This window comes from Suncus etruscus, chromosome 5 (genome assembly GCF_024139225.1).
Source record: "Suncus etruscus isolate mSunEtr1 chromosome 5, mSunEtr1.pri.cur, whole genome shotgun sequence".
NCBI lineage: Eukaryota > Metazoa > Chordata > Mammalia > Eulipotyphla > Soricidae > Suncus > Suncus etruscus.
The window spans coordinates 117133456-117150608 of NC_064852.1; the positions used below are offsets into that span (position 1 = coordinate 117133456).

A 17153-nucleotide genomic window follows, 5' to 3' on the forward strand; every position below is an offset into this window, starting at 1 on the left:
TCTTCTTACCTTCCATATCTTTGGGCTTCTCAGAGGATTTCTGCTCTATGGAGGTACCCTTGGGGCAGCTCTTGGAGATGAAGGGGAACTTCACATGCTGTGGAAAAAAGCCAGATGGCTTCAAACAGCAAATCCTTCCAGAAAGGAGCAATGCGCTGGGTCATTTGACTGCTCCAACTGTGGGTCTTCAGTCAAGTTCAAGGAAGCATCTTACAAGTTTCTTGCCTTTTCTGGCTCTCTTACTCACCTTTTCTCTATTCTGTGCATGAACAAATTCTTCCACAAGAGAGAGAAAGATTCCTTAGGCAATCTCAGGGGACTGAACGCATCTCAGGGGTGTTAGTATTTGAGGAGGTGCAAGGAACATATAAAAAAGCGTGAGGGAGAAATGAATCCATATGTTATTCTTCCCTCTTGAAATTGGTTCTGAACAGTATGTAAGCAGGTGGTCGTGGGCCCTTACTACATGTTTCTCCCTGGGCCACTCTGTATGTGTAAAAGTTTACATTCATCAATCTAGCTGTGATGATTCTCTGGAAGGGAAAACTTCCTGTGTTGTTGAAACTAGCAGCTACCTGAATCCAAATAAATAGCAAATTCAGAGTGATAGAAAGTGGAGTCAATGTTCTCAGAGGATGAATAGGTGAAATGCAGGGAGGAAGCTACTATGTCATGAGTTCAGAGTATCTGGAAATTATCTGAAGATGTGCTGTGTGATTAAAATATTAAATATTATGTATGCTTTAGCACAATACTAAATAAGTCCAAACAAAGTAATCATCCTTAAAACAGTGAACTTTTTGTTTTGTTTTGTTTTTTTTGTTTTTGGGCCACACCCGGCGGTGCTCAGGGGTTACTCCTGGCTGTCTGCTCAGAAATAGCTCCTGGCAGGCACGGGGGACCATATGGGACACTGGGATTCGAACCAACCACCTTTGGTCCTGGATCGGCTGCTTGCAAGGCAAACGCCGCTGTGCTATCTCTCCAGGCCCAAAACAGTGAACTTTTACTTGCTGAAGTTGCAGATAGAAATTTTGATGGTTTACAAGAAATTAAGAGAAAAAAATGTTTGGAGGTAAACTGTGCTGGTTGACAGTGTTGGGGATAATGGTTGTGCCCCGTGTGTTCAGCCCCCAGAATCTAAGGTTTTCTCTGAGCCACCCACTGTCACCTGAGGCTCTTGCATTATGTTAGAATTTTATTTCTTTAAGACAAAGACTCTCAGGCTTGCCTGCTGTCACCTGCCTCCTACAAAGGCATTCATTCAGTTTGTCCCTCTGGCACTGAAAAGTCCCAAACAATAAGATACTTCTTCCCCTTTTTTGCCCTTTCTCAATTAGAATTCCCATAATTCCTTTTCTTTATTTCTGAAAAGAAAAAAAAAGAAGACTGGGAGTAAGAGGCATCTCAATGCGAACACCCAATATTTAACAATTAGGCTGAAAATAAAGAGACTAAATTTAATTCAGTCAACTCTGTGAGAGGTGTCTATTGTTCTATTTCTACTTTGGGTTTTAATGCACAAACAACCATAATAATGGAACAAATAAGTAACAACTATAAACTGACTTACAGTTAAATTGGGGGGTTACCAAGGCATGCATTCTACCACTGAGTTATACCTCTAGTCCTGGATTTTTTTTAATGTTATTTATTCATCATGATGAAGTTGATCAAACACTTAGCAATGAGCTCATATATTTTTGTATAAAGAATGAAAAAGTAAGAAATATATAAATTAGCTACCCTTCTCTGTCTTTCCTGAACTCTGGAAGCTCTCCTCAGAGCCCTGGGAAGCGAACCCCAAAGAAACTACATTCAGAAGCTACCCAGCGAGCCAGTGAGTGAGTGAGAAATGGCTGCAGGTGGGGGGTTCCAGGCAGAGTGCTGACTGCTCTACCTGCAGAATCTCCACCGGGCTGTGCTTCTTCTGAGGAACTGAGCACCGGAAGGGAGCCCTGTCCTACCCTTCTCTGTCTTTCCTGAACTCTGGAAGCTCTCCTCAGAGCCCTGGGAAGCTAACTCCAAAGAAACTACATTCGGGAAGAGATAACAATGCTATCTGGGCAAAAGCTGGCTCCCTGTGTGTGACACCAGGCGGGGAAAATCCGCGAAAGTACACCGGCCCAGTGGGGCTCAACTGTGAAAGACTGTGAGTGTGACCTGTCTATGTCTGTCTACTGTCCTCTTGCGTGAAACTCTTGCGAGTGGGGCAAAAAGAGGCTCAGAGGAGCACGGCCGCTCCGCTTCGCTACGCGGCCGTGCACTCTTTCTAAGGAAAGAACTCCATTGCAACAAGAAGGAAAAATCACACTAAGAACGGCGCTATATCACAGAAGCAAACATTTCTCTCTGGACTGTCTTCTCTGTTGCATGCTCGGGCCTAAGATTTGACCCAGTGTGAGGCTTCATCCACGGAGGACTCCCCCTCCCTTAGAGGCAAGTCAGCCCATCCAGAAAGGGAGGAGCCAGAGGAGTGTGCTGCCTACATCATATAGACAATGAATACCACCACAACACGTAGAAAAACCCACAATACAAGTGTGACAATGGGGAAACAACGCAGGCCAGCATCAGACATAGAGAATGAAGATGACAATTCTGAGGACCAGATAATGACTGAACAACTAATCAACCTCTCAGATAAGGACTTTAGACTAGCAATATGGAAGGTGCTCAACAGACTCCAAGAAACCATGGATCGAGTTGAACAGAACACTAATAAGAACCAAGAAAATATGAAGGCAGAAATGACAAAACTCCAAACTGAAATAACATGTCAACTAACAGGACTGAAAAAGTCAGTAAACGAAGTGAATGACAAAATGGATAAGCTCTGGGACAGGGTATCAGAAGCTGAGAATAGACTTGGTGCTGTGGAAGATGAGATACATAACAATTCCATACAGCAGGAGAGATTGGACAAAAAACTTAAAGCAAATGAGCAGACAATGGAAAAATTAGTCAAAGAATGGGAACAGACGAAAATAGAAGTCTATGATAAGATCAACAGAAACAACTTAAGAATCATTGGAGTCCCAGAGACCCAGGAAGAAAATTTCCAGGAAGAATCAATGGTCAAGAACATCATTAAAGAGAAACTTCCAGAGCTAAAGAATATATGTGATCAAATCCTGCATGCCCGAAGAGTACCAACCAAAAGAGACCCCAGAAAAACCACCCCAAGACACATCCTAGTCACAATGACAAATCCCACAGATAGAGACAGAATTCTGAAAACAGCAAGATCAAAAGGGGAAATCATGTTCAAGCAAGCTTCCCTGAGATTTACAGCAGACCTGTCACCAGAAACACTCAATGCCAGAAAGCAGTGGTGGGATATTGTGACAAGACTGAATGAAATGAATGCTTCACCCAGAATACTATACCCAGCAAAACTCACTTTCCGGTTTGATGGAAGAATACATGGTTTCACAGACAAAAAACAGCTCAGAAACTTCACAGACACAAAACCAGTCTTAAGAGAAAAACTGAAAGACCTAATCTAAGACAAGACTACCCAAAAGACACACCAAATTTTGAAATAAAGATGGCGTTAAATCCCAGGACAATTCTTTCTCTCAACGTCAATGGACTAAATGCACCAGTTAAGAGACACAGAGTGGCTAAATGGATCAAAAAACTCAATCCAACCTTCTGCTGCCTACAAGAAACGCACCTGAATAGTCAGAACAAACATAGACTCAAAATAAAAGGCTGGAGAAAAATTATCCAAGCAAACAACACCCATAAAAAAGCTGGAGTGGCCATACTAATATCAGATAATGCAAACTTTATACTCAGGAAGGTTGTAAGGGACAAAGATGGACATTTTATATTAATCAAGGGGTACGTAGAGCAGGAAGAATTCACTCTCCTAAACATATATGCACCGAATGAGGGGCCAGCAAAATATTTAATACAACTGTTGACAAATCTGAAAAATAATATCAACAACAACACAATAATTGTGGGGGACCTTAACACGGCTTTGTCAACACTGGATAGGTCAACCAGACTGAAACCCAACAAGAATATACTAGACCTGAGGAGAGAAATGGAAGAAAGAGGCCTAGTGGATATATATAGGACACTCCATCCCCAGAAACCTGGATACACATTCTTCTCCAATGTACATGGGACATTCTCCAGGATAGACAACATGCTGGCACATAAAACATACCTCCATAAGATCAAGAGGATAGAAATTTTGCAGACTACCTTCGCTGACCACAAGGCTCTGAAATTATTTGTGAACTCCAAAGGGACTCAGAAGAAACACTTTAACACCTGGAAGTTAAACAGCCTCATGCTCAATAACCAGTGGGTCCGAGATGAAATCAAGGAGGAAATAAAAAGGTTCCTGGAAACAAATGACAATAAAGACACAAACTATCAGAACTTATGGGACACAGCAAAAGCAGTACTGAGAGGAAAATTTATAGCTTTGCAAGCACACATCAGGAAGGAAGAAGGAGCTTACCTGAGTAGCTTAATGACACGGCTAATAGAACTAGAAAATGCTCAACAAAAGGACCCAAGACTAGGAAGACAGAAGGAAATAACAAAGCTGAGAGCAGAAATCAACGAAGTGGAAACTCAAAAAACAATCCGAAAGATCAACAAAAGCAGAAGTTGGTTCTTTGAAAAAATAAACAAGATTGATAGACCACTGGCAAACCTAACAAAGAAAGAGAGAGAGAGAAACTTGATAACTCGTATCAGGAATGAAAAAGGAGAGATCACTACTGATATGACAGAGATTCAAAGGGTAATCAGAAACTACTTTGAAAAACTCTACGCCACTAAAAATGAGAACCTGGAAGAAATGGATAAATTCTTGGACTCTTATAATCTTCCACGGTTGAAGGAAGAGGATGTAGCATATCTAAACACCCCCATCACCATTGATGAAATTAAAACAGTAATCAAATGTCTGCCGAAAAACAAAAGCCCAGGTCCAGATGGATTCACTAATGAATTCTATCAAACTTTCCAAGAGGAACTACTGCCAATCTTGGCAAGACTCTTTCATGAAATTGAACAAACAGAAACACTCCCAAATAGCTTTTATGAAGCCAACATCACCTTGATACCTAAACCAGACAGAGATGCTACCAAAAAAGAAAATTACAGACCAATATCACTGATGAATGCAGATGCAAAGATCCTCAACAAAATCCTGGCAAATAGGATTCAATGCCTCGTTAAGAAGATCATCCACTACGATCAAGTAGGTTTCATCCCAGGAATGCAAGGCTGGTTTAACATCCGTAAATCTATCAACATAATACACAACATCAATAACAAGAAAAATAAAAACCACATGATCATATCAATAGATGCAGAGAAAGCATTTGATAAGGTCCAACACCCATTCTTTTTTTTTTTTTTGTGGTTTTTGGGTCACACCCGGCAGTGCTCAGGGGTTACTCCTGGCTCCATGCTCAGAAATTGCTCCTGGCAGGCACAGGGGACCATATGGGACGCTGGGATTCGAACCGATGACCTCTTGCATGAAAGGCAAACGCTTTACCTCCATGCTATCTCTCCAGCCCCCCAACACCCATTCTTGATCAAAACTCTCAGCAAGATGGGAATGGAGGGAACCTTTCTCAATATAGTGAAGGCCATCTACCACAAGCCAGTGGCAAATATTATCCTCAATGGAGAAAAACTGAAAGCCTTCCCTCTAAATTCTGGCACAAGACAAGGCTGTCCTCTCTCACCACTCCTATTCAACATAGCACTGGAAGTACTTGCTATAGCGATTAGGCAAGAAAAGGATATCAAGGGAATCCAGATAGGAAAGGAAGAAGTCAAGCTCTCACTGTTTGCAGATGACATGATACTCTACTTAGAAAACCCTAAAGACTCTATCAAAAAGCTTCTAGAAACAATAGACTCATATAGCAAGGTGGCAGGCTACAAAATTAACACACAAAAATCAATGGCCTTTCTATATACCAATAGTAATAAGGATGAAATGGACATTAAGAAAACAACCCCATTCACAATAGTGCCACACAAACTCAAATATCTTGGAATCAACTTGACTAAATATGTGAAGGACCTATACAAAGAAAACTATAAAACTCTGCTCCAAGAAATAAGAGAGGACACACGGAAATGGAAACGCATACCCTGCTCATGGATTGGCAGGATTAACATCATCAAAATGTCAATACTCCCCAAGGCATTATACAGATTTAATGCCATCCCTCTAAAGATACCCATGACATTCTTCAAAGAAGTGGATCAGACACTTTTGAAATTCATTTGGAACAATAAACACCCTCGAATAGCTAAAGCAATCATTGGGAAAAAGAATATGGGAGGAATTACTTTTCCCAACTTTAAACTGTACTACAAAGCAACAGTTATCAAAACAGCATGGTATTGGAATAAGGATAGGTCCTCAGATCAGTGGAATAGGCTTGAATACTCAGAAAATGTTCCCCAGAGATACAACCATCTAATTTTTGATAAAGGAGCAGGAAATCCTAAATGGAGCAGGGAAAGCCTCTTCAACAAGTGGTGTTGGCACAATTGGATAGCCACTTGCAAAAAATTAAACTTAGACCCCCAGCTAACATCATGTACAAAGGTAAAATCCAAATGGATTAAAGACCTTGATATCAGCCCCAAAACCATAAGATATATAGAACAGCACATAGGCAAAACACTCCAGGACATTACAGGCATCTTCAAGGAGGAAACTGCACTCTCCAAGCAAGTGAAAGCAGAGAATAACAGATGGGAATATATTAAGCTGAGAAGCTTCTGCACCTCAAAGGAAATAGTGCCCAGGATACAGGAGCCACCCACTGAATGGGAGAAACTATTCACCCAATACCCATCAGATAAGGGGCTAATCTCCAAAATATACAAGGCACTGACAGAACTCTACAAGAAAAAAACATCTAACCCCATCAAAAAATGGGGAGAAGAAATGAACAGACACTTTGACAAAGAAGAAATACACATGGCCAAAAGACACATGAAAAAATGTTCCACATCACTAATCATCAGGGAGATGCAAATCAAAACAACGATGAGATACCACCTCACACCCCAGAGAATGGCACACATCACAAAGAATGAGAATAAACAGTGTTGGCGGGGATGTGGAGAGAAAGGAACTCTTATCCACTGCTGGTGGGAATGCTGTCTAGTTCAACCTTTATGGAAAGCGATATGGAGATTCCTCCAAAAACTGGAAATCGAGCTCCCATACGATCCAGCTATACCACTCCTAGGAATATACCCTAGGAACACAAAAATACAATACAAAAACCCCTTCCTTACACCTATATTCATTGCAGGTTTATTTACCATAGCAAGACTCTGGAAACAACCAAGATGCCCTTCAACAGACGAATGGCTAAAGAAACTGTGGTACATATACACAATGGAATATTATGCAGCTGTCAGGAGAGATGAAGTCATGAAATTTTCCTATACATGGATGTACATGGAATCTATTATGCTGAGTGAAATAAGTCAGAGAGAGAGAGAAAAACGCAGAATGGTCTCACTCATCTATGGGTTTTAAGAAAAATGAAAGACACCCTTGTAATAATAATTTTCAGACACAAAAGAGAAAAGAGTTGGAAGTTCCAGCTCACCTCAGGAAGCTCACCACAAAGAGTGATGAGTTTAGTTAGAGAAATAACTACATTTTGAACTGTCCTAATATTGAGAATGTACGAGGGAAATGTAGAGCCTGTTTAGGGTACAGGCAGGGGTTGGGTGGGGAGGAGGGAGATTTGGGACTTGGGTGATGGGAATGTTGCACTAGTGATGGGTGGTGTTCCTTTTATGACTGAAACCCAAACACAATCATGTATGTAATCAAGGTGTTTAAATAAAAAAAAATATGCAAAAAAAAAAAAAAGAAATCTATAAAAAAAAAAAAAGAAATATATAAATTAAGAGAGTCTTAAAGAACTGGTGAGTTAAAGAATTTAGCCAAACTTAAGGCACTCACTTTGCATGTGGCCATTCCCATTTGACCCCCAGTACCACATATTTTACAATTTTACCACATATTTTACAGCAACTAGGAATCACTTCTTTGTACAGAGGAGGAATAGCAGCTGAGCACCACAGAGTAAGGCCCAATTCTTGCCCCTTCACCCCCCAACCTAACACCCCCAAAGAAAACAAAACAAAATGAAAACAAGGAAATAACTCAGAATGTAGTACAAGTTAAGGAAAAGAGGAATATGAGTCTAACAGCTATGAATAATAGAAAATATGGCCTATTACTCTTTCATTATTTCCCCCAAAGAAAATGGCAGCATTTGAAATGAAAATAAATGATGAAAGTCTTGGGTCAGAATTTGAAGAAGCATAAAATGTACCAAGCAGGGTTAAGAAAAAGTGGGGATGGCATTTACTTTGCTTGCAGACAACCCAGTGTAATCCTCAGCACCCCATATGTTACCCAACCCCATCAGAAATCCCTGAGCACAGAGCTAGGAGTATGCTCTGAGCACCACCTGGTGTGGCAAGAGAAAAAAAGAATGAAAAGAAAAGGAAGGAAAGAAAGAAAGAAAGAGAGAGAGAAAGAAAGAAAGAAAGAAAGAAAGAAAGAAAGAAAGAAAGAAAGAAAGAAAGAAAGAAAGAAAGAAGGAAGGAAGGAAGGGAGGAAGGAAGAAAGGAGGAAGGAAGGAAGGAAGGAAGGAAGGAAAGGAAGGAAGGAAGGAAGGAAGGAAGGAGGAAGGAAGGAAGGAAGGAAGGAAGGAAGGAAGGAAGGAAGAGAAAGGAAGGAAGAAAGAAGGAAGAAAGAAAGGAAGAAAGAAAGAAAGAAAGAAAGAAAGAAAGATGAAAGAAAGACAGGAAGAAAGAAAGAAAGAAAGAAAGAAAGAAAGAAGGAAGAAAGAAAGAAAGTAAGAAAGAAAGAAAGAAAGAAAGAAAGAAAGAAAGAAAGAAAGAAAGAAAGGAAGGAAGGAAGGAAGGAAGGAAGGAAGGAAGGAAGGAAGAAAGAAAGGAAGAAAGAAAGGAAGAAAGAAAGGAAGAAAGAATCCTCACATTGGACAATTTATAATGAAATCTCCATAACAACAAAGCCAGGATTAATTAATTTAGATAAAGAAGAGATCACCTGCAAGAAAAAGGCAAAATTCACAGTAACAATGAAAAAACGGGAAGAGGAATGCTGTCTTTAAAATTCTCACAGAAAATATTCTTCAGTTTATAATTCCTGGTCCCTGCAAGACTAACTTTCAACAAGAGTTTACCTTAGGAAACAAAAATAGTTTGCTACCAACAGGCGTAATTACACTAAGAAAAATTCTAAAAGATATATTTTAAAAGAAAGAAAAATAACTCCAAAAGTAAACTCTAAAGTGTACAAGAGTAATGAGTCAGTCTTGAATTTATTTATACTTAATGAAAATAGCTTCAAAGTATAAAAAACAAAACATGGACCAAAATGTAACAAATCAAATAGTGCACAACAAACCTTCCACTGGTGAGTTAAATGACAAAAGAAAAAACCAGCAACCTGAGACTTGAGTAGCCAAGCTAACAACCTTGAGTCTTTGAACTTAATTTGAGGACCAAAAAGATAGTACAAAACTTGCCTTGTACATGGCCAACCAGAATCCTCACCACCCTACATAGTACCTCGAGCACTGCCAGGAGTGATTCCTTAGCACAGAGCCAGGGGTAACCCTTGAGCATTGCCTGGTGTGACCCCAAAACAAAAATAAAAAATAAAGCCTGGGGCCAGAGAGATAGCACAGCAGTAGGGCGTTTGCATTGCATGCAGTGGATTTAGGAGAGACCATAGTTAGACTCCTGGCATCCCATATGGTCCCCTATGCCTGATGGGCGATTTATGAGCTCAGAGCCAGGAGTAACCCCTGAGCACTGCCAGGTGTGACCCAAAAACCAAAAATAATAATAACAATAAAGTCTGTACAATTCTAAAGTATATAATTCTCAAATTACACAAAATAGCTGCAAATACTAATCACATACGGTTAGTGCTTCTTGTAGCATTTCTAATTTTAACAGCACTTCTCTCAATTTGGTAATAACTATCTTTAAAAATAATTTCAAACTTAAAGACAAGCACAAAGGGTTTGACCCCTGGACCACATGGTCCCTTGAGCACTGCCATTAGCAACCCTGAGCACAGAGCCAAGAGTAGTTCCCGCACCCTAAGCCTCTCCCTCGCCCAATATGCTAAGTTACAGGAGCAGTAGAAAGAGCTCCCTTCCAGGCTTCTGATTACCAACATCTTTATTACCGATTCTGTCATTCTACAGTTTATCTGTTTGTCTATCTGTATGCTTTTCTATTTTCTCCAAGAACAGTGAAGAATAAATTGCAAGACTCCTAAAGACTTCCAAGAACAAAAGCTCTCTTTTAAAAACATCTATGTAGGGGCTGAGAGATAATTCAGAGCTGGCAGGTGACCCCCTCCAAAAAATATGCTGTTTACAAGACAGTAATTTAATACTGATCTGATACCATCATCTATGCCATAATCCATATGTAAATAGGACTCTCCTATTTGCTGCATAGTCATTTTGCTCTATTACCCCCAGAATTCAACTTAGAACTACACAAGCTGGTGCAACTCTTTAGTTTCTTTTTATTTTGGGCCACACCTGGAAATGCTTAGGGGTTACTCCTCGCTCTGTGCTCAGAATTTACTCCTGGCGGAGGGTGCCTCAGGAGCTCCTGGGGCTTTTCTGTCGTCTTCTGCAGCCAGGAGTGTTCTCCCACCTGAAGCTGCTGGCCCAAGTCCAGACCCAGCCCAGCTGCTAGAGTTGTGCAATCCATATCCAGGGAAGCTGGGGAAGCTCTTCATGGAGACCTGACTGAGTAGGATGCCAGATTTTGGAGCCAGGGAGCTAGAGAGCGAAATTCTGGAGCTGGACAAAGGTCAGCTTATTCATTTTATGTTATCCGATGTCTTTTCAACATTAAGAAGCATAGCATGACTGGCATATAGCAAGTACATAATAAGTACCCATAAGACTGGTGAAGTGTGTTTCTAGTTGCTCCTTACTAAGACAACTGTTTTTATTTTTACTCTCTGTTGTTAATTAAGAAGCAATACAGGACCCAAAGTGTTTGAATTTTAGAAATCACTGGTCCAATAAAAAGCTGCTGCCTCTCTCCCTGCCTGCTTTCCTGCTTGAGGCAGCCAAGAAGCCAACAGCAAACATAATGTCTTCAGGGCCCAGCATAAGGGTAAGCTTTCTCCACACAATTAGGGTGAAGGCTGAATCCTGCCATGTGTTTGGGCTCATTGGCTATGCGCATCTTCTAGCTCGTGAACCCCAACCCCACCACAAAACGTAGTAAAAACCACACTACAACCATAGCAATGAGGAACCAACACAGGACAACAGCATCCATAGAGCATGAAGATGGCTGCTCTGATGAGCTAAAAAGTACCAACCACGGGCCGGGCGGTGGCGCTAAAGGTAAGGTGCCTGCCTTGCCTGAGCTAGCCTTGGACGGACCGCGGTTCGATCCCCCGGTGTCCCATATGGTCCCCCAAGCCAGGAGCAACTTCTGAGCACATAGCCAGGAGTAACCCCTGAGCGTTACCGGGTGTGGCCCAAAAACCAAAAAAAAAAAAAAAAAAGTACCAACCACCTTGTTAGCCCCTCAGATAAGAAATTTAGAGTAGAAATATGAAAGATGTTCAGAGAAGTCAAAGAAAGCATAGATCAAGCTGAACAGAACACAAAGATAGAAATCAGAAAACTCAGAAACTGGGCCTGGAGAGATAGCACAGCAGCGTTTGCCTTGCAAGCAGCCGATCCAGGACCAAAGGTGGTTGGTTCGAATCCCGGTGTCCCATATGGTCCCCCGTGTCTGCCAGGAGCTATTTCTGAGCAGACAGCCAGGAGTAACCCCTGAGCACCGCCGGATGTGACCCAAAAACAAAAACAAAAAAAAAACAAAAAAAAACAAAAAAAAAAGAAAACTCAGAAACTGAAATAACTGAACTGAAAAACTCAGTAGATGAAATAAAATCCTCAATGGAAAGCCTCTTCAACAGAGTAACAGCAGCTAAAGACAGAATCAGTGAGCTGGAATATGAGATTCAGAACAACTCCATACAGCAGAAGAGATTGGAAAAGAACCTTAAAGCAAATGATTAGACAATGGAAAAAATCCTCAAAGAATGTGAACAGATAAAAATAGAAGTCTTTGAAAAACTCAATAGAAACAACATAAAAATTATTGGAGACCCAGCGGCCCAGGAAGAAAATCCCCAGAAAGAATTGACAGTCAGGGGCCGGGCGGTGGCGCTCGAGGTAAGGTGCCTGCCTTGCCTGCGCTAGCCTAGGAGACGGACCGCGGTTCGATCCCCCGGCGTCCCATATGGTCCCCCAAGCCAGGAGCGACTTCTGAGCGCATAGCCAGGAGTAACCCCTGAGCGTCACCGGGTGTGGCCCAAAAACCAAAAAAAAAAAAAAAAGAATTGACAGTCAAGGACATCATTATAGAGAAACTACCAGAGCTAAAGACTGCATGCAACCAAATCCTACATGCCCAAAGAATACCAGCTAAAAGAGACCCGAAGAAAATTACCCCAAGACATATTCTAGTCACAATGACAAATCCCACAGATAGGGATAGAATACTGAAGGCAGCAAGATCAAAAATGAAAATTACATTCAAAGGAGCATCCTTAAGATTTACAGCACAAGAAACCCTTAAGGCCAGAAGGCAGTGGTGGGATATAGTGACAGAATTCAACAAAATGAATGCTTCACTTAGAATACTGCACCCAGCCAGACTCACTTTCAGGTTTGAAGGAAGTATACATAGCTTCACACATAAACAATAGCTCAGAAACTTTACAGACTCAAAACCAGCCTTAAAAAATAAACTGAAAGGTCTACTTTAAGACAAGTCAGTCCTAAAGACACACCAAACTTCTACACAAAGATGGCTCTAAATCCCATGACAATTATCTTTCAACATAAATGGTCCAAATGCACCAGTTAAGAGACACAGAGTAGGGCCCGGGCGGTGGCGCTAAAGGTAAGGTACCTGCCTTGCCTGCGCTAGCCTTGGACGGACCGAGGTTCGATCCCCCGGTGTCCCATATGGTCCCCCAAGCCAGGAGCAACTTCTGAGCACATAGCCAGGAGTAACCCCTGAGCGTTACTGGGTGTGGCCCAAAAACCAAAAAAAAAAAAAAAAAAGAGACACAGAGTGGCAAAATGGATCAAAAAGTTAAATTCAACATTCTGCTGCCTACAAAAAAAAAAAAACAAAAAACAAAAACAAAAAAAAAAACATCTGAATAGTCAGAACAAACAAACTCAAAGTCAAAGTTGCAAGCACACATCAGGAAGGAAGAAGGGACCTACATAAATAGCTTAATGACACAGCTTATAAAATTAGAAAATATTCAACAAAATGAACCCAAAATAAGTAGGCAGAGGGAAATTACAAAGCTTACAGCAGAAATTAATGACATGGAGTGGCTAGAGCAATAGCACAGCATTAGGGCGTTTGCTTTGCATGTGGCTGACCCAAGACAGACCTGGGTTCAATCTGTGGCATCCCATATGGTTCCCCCCCAAAAAAAGAAATTAATTAAATGGAAAACCAAAAAAACAATTTGAAAGATCAACTAAAGCAAAAGTTGGTTCTTTAAAAAAATAAACAAGATTGATAAAGCACTAGCAAAACTCACAAAGAAAAGGAGAGAGAGAAACTTAATAAACCAAATTAGAAGTGAAAAGGGGGAGATCACTACAGATAATACAGAGATTCAAAGGGTAATCAGAGACTATTTTGAGAAATTCTATGCCATGAAACATGAGATTCTGGAGGAAAAGAGAAAAAAATAAAGACATTATGTAATAATGCCCAGAGACAATAGAGATAAGGGCCGGAAGGACAGGCTCATGATATGAAGCTCACCGCAAAGAGTGGTGAATGCAGTTAGAGAAATGACTGCACTAAAAACTACCATGACAATGTTGATGAGTGAGAGAAATAGAATGCCTGTCTTGAATACAGGCAGGCTGTAGGGGAAGAAGGAGAAAGGGGCATTGGTGGTGGGAATTTGCACTGGTGAAGGGGGCGGGGGGTGTTCTTTCAATGACTGAGGCCCAACTACAAACATGTTTGTAATCATGATACTTAAATAAAGATTTTTTTTTTTTTTTTTTGGTTTTTGGGCCACACCTGGCGGTGCTCAGGGGTTACTCCTGGCTATCTGCTCAGAAATAGCTCCTGGCAGGCACGGGGGACCATATGGGACACCGGGATTCGAACCAACCACCTTTGGTCCTGAATCGGCTGCTTGCAAAGGCAAACGCTGCTGTGCTATCTCTCCGGGCCCAATAAAGATGTATTTTTAAAAAAGAAAAAAAAAACAGAAATTACTCCTGGCAGTGCTTGGGGGACCATATGGGATGCTGGGAATCAATCCCAGGAAACCATATACAAGACAAATGCCCTCCCCACCATGCTGTCATTTTTCAGTTTCCTTTCATCCATTACTGCTCTTTAGTTTTTCAATACCTTTTAAAACCTTGACTCTATAGAATATGCCACCCAAAAAATTTGAGCTGAAGACAACTGAGTAAACAAACAAGGATGAACCCTCTGTCTCTGTCCTTCATATGCCCAAACTAGGAAGGGGGCAGAAACCCATCACCAAAGGTAGCCCAGGAACTCTCCACAAACTAATGTTGCTATTGACCATAGCTAACATTAAAGTGTGCCCAAACCAGGAAGGGGGCAGAAACCCATCATCAAAGGTAGCCCAGGAACTCTCCACAAATTAATCTTGCTATTGACCATAGCTAACATTAAAGTGTTCATGTACATTTACAATTTACCTACAATTTACCATCTCTGAGAAGACCTGACACATCTCCCCTTTGTCCTGTTACTTCTTTACAAGTTTAGCATCCTTTGTCTAAAAGACAATAAATGGAGCCAGAGTAATAGCATAGCAGGTAGGGTGTTTGCCTTACACACAAATGACCTGGGTTCAACCCCTGGAATCCCAGATGTTTTCCTGAGCCTGTCAGTAGTAATTTCTGAGTGCAGAGTAGGAGTAACCCCTGTGCATGGCTGGGTGTGCCCCCCCCATAATAAAAAGCTCCTAAACCTAAATGTTTCTATGAGGGTGGGTTCCTCTTCTTTCTACAAACCTACCACCCCAATATCGTGTAAAACTTTTAACATCAAATCAAATTTGAATGATTTCTCCAGCTAATACCTTTTGTCAAATCAGCTTGACAACCTGTTCCTTGTGTCCATCCAACATGGTTCCATTATTGTTCATCATTTTGTCAAATTATTGTTCTGGTCCAATAAGATATTCTGGGAGGCCCTCTCACACCTTCCCTCTCTCAATTTTAGAACTGGCCATTACTGTCCCCAAACCTCCTGCAGAGATCTACTCCATTAGTAGGAAATAGAAGTATTTCTTAATCAAGAAATCAAGATCTGAATAATAGACAGACCTTTATGTAAAACACAATAATGAGGTACCAGAGAGTGAGAGAGTTCAATGGGCTGAGTAAGTGCATCCTAGAAATATGCACTCCATTTCAACCCCAGCACTGCATGGTTGGCCAGGCACAGACAAGAAATAATTCCCAGAGCATCACCTGATATGATCCTAAAGCAAAAAAATGAATTTATTTTTAATAAATGTACCTAGAATCAAAAGCAACTCTTTTTATAGGAACACGTCCCATCTAGATCTTAAAAGTGGTCCACAAATAAAATTACAAGGAAAATTAGCATATCACTGTCAGAAACAACTAAATATGCATGGGAAAGGTGTCATATGTAAGAACAAGAATAGAAATAAGTTTACATGGACTTTTGCTCTAGATATGTAAGACCTTAGAGAATTATAAGCCTTCACTAAAAAAAATACGTTATAAAGAACTAAATTGACAGAGAAATATTATACCATATTGCAAAATTAGAAGATAACTATAAGTGATAACTAGCCTCAACGTGGTCTATAAATTCTGTGCAATTCTAGTGAAAAATAAACAGTAGAAATGTTTATTAAATCTAAAATGTTGAATCTAAGTTTTTATTAAAAAAATAATCTAAGGGGCACCTGAATAGGTAGAACATTTGCTTTGCATGTGGTAGACTCAAGTTCAATCTCCAGCATCCCATATGGTCCCCCAGCCATCACTAGGAGTGATCCCTGAGCACAGAGCACAAGAGTAAAACAGAGCACTACTGAGTGTAGCCTAAAAACAAACAAACAAACAAAAAGATTAAAGGGGGGGAAATAGCCAAGCCGCTCTTGAGGAAGATTAAATAAATGGAAGATTTAAAAAATAATAATAATAAATGGAAGATGTTTAAATGGAAGGGGTTGCAGGGGTCTCAAATTTGCGGCCCTCCATACAACATTTTGTGGCCCTGCCCTAGAGGAATCTTTTTTTGTTTTGTTTTGTTTTGTTTCAGTTGTTTGGGTCACACACCCCCAATGTTCAAGGCTTACTACTGACTTTGCACTCAAGAATCACCCCGACTTTGCCTCCTGCGGCCCCCAGGTAAATTGAGTTTGAGACCCCTGGTAGAGTGATAGCATGGGGGCTATTTATTTTTCACACAGCTGACCTGGATCTAACCCCTGGCATCCTATATGGTCCTCTGAGCATGGCCAGGAATAATTCCTAAGCAGAGAGCCAATAGTAAAAACCCTGACCACTGCTGGATGTGCCCCCTTCCCCCCAAAAAAGGAAGGAAAGACATGAAAGAATTGTCCTACCAAATGTAAAGTATTATAATAAAGCTATAAAATGAGTAAAATAGGAACAGAAAAATTTACCCCAGTAGAATAGAATTCAGAGTCCAAGAAGAGATTATGTACTTATGGAAATTAGATCTATGAAATATTTGCCATCACAGAGTTCTGAATAAATTGAGGTGGAACAATTGATTGTTTTTTGCCATCAATATGGATATATTAAGAATTTAAAGGAAAAATTTTAAAACTCTTGAAAGAATGTATTGGAGAATATTTTCTGACCTCCATGGGAGAAGGAATTTTCAAATAAGGAACCAAAAGGGAACCATAAAACAAAAGAGTGATAATATCAGTCACTAATATTAAAATTAAGCACTTTTGTTCCAAAAGACAGAATAAAGGTATAAGAGCATATGTC

The 17153-nt window shown here is 40.6% G+C and overlaps 2 protein-coding genes across 2 annotated transcripts in view; both read right to left on the reverse strand.

Annotated features, from left to right (window-relative positions):
• Positions 1-11392, reverse strand: part of NOP58 (NOP58 ribonucleoprotein) — a 507450-nt gene extending 496058 nt beyond the window's left edge. Inside the window, exon 1 of the mRNA XM_049773252.1 lies at positions 11389-11392. The gene's annotated coding sequence lies outside the window, so the exon portion shown is untranslated. The remainder of the gene's footprint in view (positions 1-11388) is intronic.
• The window catches only part of CDK15 (cyclin dependent kinase 15), a 117512-nt gene that overhangs the window by 57223 nt on the left and 43136 nt on the right, over positions 1-17153 (reverse strand). The window lies entirely within an intron of this gene.